We start from the raw sequence: 4,063 nt of genomic DNA, 5'->3' as shown, positions 1-4,063 counted from the left end.
GGGGCTTCTGTGTTAAGGTCACTGCAGCCACAAACCCCAGCTAGTTCCCCCCTCTCTCTTTTGTCACTGTCTGTAAATTTAACACAATCCAGTTGTGTTCTAATGGATCTCAATCCTTTGTAGTTAAAGATGCAACTGCCCACTTTCTGAAACCAAGAGTTCCTTTTAAAAAACAAACCACATGGTTTTTTCATTTATCTCTGGGGAAAGACACCGATCCACCCATTTTGCTTTTGGAGCGACCCATCTGCTCTGTGTAGAACGCATGAACGAAAGTGAATAGTACACATTGTGGGAAAGAATCATTCCTTAAACTCTCTAATGAGTATTCCCCCCCCCCCAAGATTTTCTCAGTAAGAAAAGATTTATGACAGAAGGAACTGCATGGCAAAAGGACTGGCATTTTAGAATAAATATCATGGCCCAAAGTGAGAAGGTGGGAAAGGTACCTAAAAGACCTGCTGCTTTAAAGAAACGGATGCTCGAGGGAAAAGTGTGGTTTGTACATAGGCTGCTTGTTAGATCCATGAAGTGAACACTCCAGGGATGGGATGGCGTATCAGGAAGCGAAGTCATTTTATTGGGTCCTTTGTGATCCTTCGAGCCTTTGCTTGAAGGCCTGCTTTTCTGGTAAAGCACATCTGGACACGTGATTTCCACTGGTTCACTCAGGGGCACATACAGCAGGAAGGCCCATGTGGAAGAAGAGGCTCTGTCAAGGCAACGTCTGCAAACAGCAAGGCAGAGTCCCAGCAGAACTTGCTGTTCCATCTGGCTGCAGAAATGGCCGACCGGTGACACTCAGGGGATCTGAAGAGAAGCCCAAGGTAGGTCCAGTGTGTGCTGTGGCTGGTTTGCACAGAAATGCTGATAAAACATGTCCCCTGTAATGAAAGAGGATTTTTAATTCAGTCTGACAGGGGTGAGAGGGATCAAAAGTCATGAAACTCTGTTATGACTTAAGAGATCGTTAATTCAGGCTTCCCGGAGCAACTGGAACGCAGAGTGGAATACATGATTCATCCTGCAGTCTCAACAGGAGGCATCAAGTTTGCCAAAGAGCAGATGCACAACACAACTTTTAACGACCATGAGTATTTACCCAACAAGTGCATTTTAGGAACAGTCTGAGTTATACTCACAATCTTGAAAAGTGCAACCCATGTGCTTTATAGAAGACTAGTTGATAGGCTACCATCAATCAAAATTAAGGGGTGAGTCTCTGACATACTTTGATCATTAAGATGTCTTTTCTTAATAGTCGTCTTTAGCTCAGGGATGGTTAGAGCCCAGTGGTCCATTTTCATCTGAATCTTCTGGTCTGTTTGAGTCCACACGTCCTAGACTTTGAGAGACTTTCTGATCCCGGAGCCTAAGGCACTTCCTGGAGCTCAGACAACAGTGTTCAGGCTTGTTTTTGTTTTTTTTTCTAATGATGTTGCCTTAGGAAATGCTATCAAAAATTCCTCAGATGCTATCAACTATTCCTGAGATCACAGAGTTACTGTAGGCAGACAGAAGTTAAATATTACCAATTAAGTAAGTTAAAGCACAATTTCAACATGCCAAATTTATTTGGCTGGATTTTAGTTTGGCTTTTGTTGCTGAATATTTTCTTGGAAGATTGGTAGGCTATGTGTATAAAGAATCTTAGGAAATATTTACCTATTAGTTTAGTTTTGTTTTCATGTGTATATATACATACAATATGTGTACATAAATATAAATATATATCCATGCACTATATTATATACATACACCTATACACACATATACATACAGATATATACATGTATATATGTATATATGTGTGTGTGTATATATATATATATATATATATATATATATATATATATAGAGAGAGAGAGAGAGAGAGAGAGAGAGAGAGAGAGAGAGAAAGAGAAGGAGGTTTGGCTAGGTAGCTCAGACTTACCTGGTACTCATTATCTTCTTGTCTCAGCTTCTCAAGTTCTGGAACTGAAGAGATGTGCCACAACACTTGACTTACTGGTTAGATTTTTAAAACAAGTGAGTATCTATTATTAGAAGAGTATTAACTTTCATTCTAGATTAAGTTACAGCTTAATATTTTATATCTCCTTTCAGTGAAACCCAAACCACTCACTTAAAAAAAAAAACAACTAATTGTAAACTGACATATTGAAATTGAAGTTCCTCTCTATAACTACTTCAAGATAGGAATATATTATGTATAGCAACATATATAATCATTTATATATAAATGTATGCTTTTCTATACCTTATATGATATATGTTTATGTATTATATCTTATACATAATAACTTACATATAAAATTCAAGTATAGAAAGAGAGAAAAAGATGCCATAATACTTTTCAGGCAATCTTAAAATTTCCATTTACAAAATACATTTTTATTAATTTCAAGAGATCTGTGCAGATTTTGAAATCACATTTCAAATAAAGTTCGAGATGGGTGTTTCTTTATCCAGCAGCAGAGATGATCAAAAGAAAATACCAAACGAACTTGCACTCCTAAATCTTCATTTAAAGACTTAATTGTCCATAAAATCTGCTGAATCTACCCATCTAATTGAGAGGAAGATTACTCTTTGTTTTTTATTTATTTTTTTTTCATTTCCCTAATGAGCTACTTTAGAAATAAAGTAGTAGAAATAAGCATGTGTTTTGCTTCAGCATAAGCACCCGGAATGAGAACTGTAAGTATTTGTACATCCTTCCTTTCCTTTCCTGGTCTCCAGACTTCCATCCTCAGACAAGGGACTTGTCTGCACAGAAGGCGAGGCTGTCCTTTCTGTCCCCTGCATCTGGGTCCACTGTGCCCTCTGGAGGCTTCTTCCCCAGTGACTCTTCCTGTATGGGCTGGAGGGCACATAATCAGGTTCTTGGGTATTTCTGCCTGCCATCTTGTCCCTCTGCTGCTGACATGAGGAGGCCAGTGGGTCCAGGCCAGCCCATTGGACCATCAGGCTCCAGTGGAATCGCACACATAGTAACCATTCAGCCAAGATGGCCAGATTCCAGCACATTCTACAGGAGACTGCCATTCCCAGCTCATGTCAAGTCTGGAAGACATGAATCCTACCCCAGACAGCTCTTATGGAAATCAAGCATGTTTGGGGACAGAGAGAGAGAGAGAGAGAGAGAGAGAGGGAGAGAGGGAGAGGGAGAGGGAGAGGGAGAGGGAGAGGGAGAGGGAGAGGGAGAGAGACAGGGAGAGAGAGAGAGACAGGGAGAGAGAGAGAGACAGGGAGAGAGAGAGAGACAGGGAGAGAGAGAGAGACAGCGAGTGGGAGAGAGGGGAGGAAGGGGGGAGAGGGAGAGAGAGAGAGAGAGAGGGAGCACCCTAGCTGACTAAACACATGTCCTACCTACAGTCCTCCCGAATTACCTTCAAAACACCAGCTTTGTAGGGACTATGTGGATGGAATAGCACGTCTGTGAAAATTCTGACCAGAATTTTACCTGGAGGTATGCTATGACTTGCAGTTGAAATGTATCACTCCCTTTTGCTAAAGAAGTCTCTAGAATGTACCCGTGAAACACCCTCTTCAGAGAACATACAGGTGAATTCAATCACATTGTATTCCACGAAGCATCTGGCAGTGCCACCCTGTACAGTAGCTGGACATCCTCACCCGAGTTTTGTAAGATTATCAGGAATATGTGCAGTGTAGTATTATTTACAGACGTGATTTCCAGTAATTGTGCCAACCTTTTTATTAAGCATTTTATTGAATGCCTGCCCTTCTCTAGCTCTAATAATAGAAATATGAGAGAAATGGCCTCTGCCTTTAAGGAGAATGTATTATCAACTGTGAGTTAGTTTCTACAAAAAACAAACAAACAAACAAACAAAAACAACTGTAGCCATGGAAATGATTGCTGCCCTCTCGCAGTCTGCTTGAATTGGAATGTTGAGATGAATGGAGAAAAAAAAAATATATATATATTCTTTCCAAGAGGTTATTTGACATAGTAAGAGTAATTTTGTAATTTGAAAAGATTCCCCCATTAAATTTTTTTCATATATTTTTTGTTGTAATTAATAGAAGTGTTACG

The 4,063-nt window shown here is 39.9% G+C and overlaps 1 long non-coding RNA gene across 2 annotated transcripts; it reads right to left on the bottom strand.

The window, feature by feature from the left end:
- Positions 1 to 628: 628 nt before the first annotated feature.
- LOC150046845 (uncharacterized) lies at positions 629 to 3,545 on the bottom strand. Of its 2 annotated transcripts, none has more exons than XR_016539481.1 (3): positions 3,467 to 3,545; positions 1,934 to 2,007; positions 629 to 884 (listed from the first exon to the last, which is right to left on the bottom strand). It is a non-coding gene; the product is annotated as an uncharacterized LOC150046845 (long non-coding RNA). The 2 variants fall into 2 exon arrangements; XR_016539482.1 differs by lacking the exon at positions 3,467 to 3,545 and adding an exon at positions 2,687 to 2,768.
- Between the last annotated feature and the right edge of the window lie 518 nt (positions 3,546 to 4,063).

The sequence above is a fragment of the Megascapheus bottae genome, chromosome 24 (assembly GCF_031878675.1).
Source record: "Megascapheus bottae isolate mThoBot1 chromosome 24, mThoBot2.hap1, whole genome shotgun sequence".
Taxonomy (NCBI): Eukaryota; Metazoa; Chordata; class Mammalia; order Rodentia; family Geomyidae; genus Megascapheus; species Megascapheus bottae.
The sequence above is the reverse complement of the archived record's forward strand: the minus strand, read 5'-3'. Positions and strand labels throughout refer to the sequence as shown.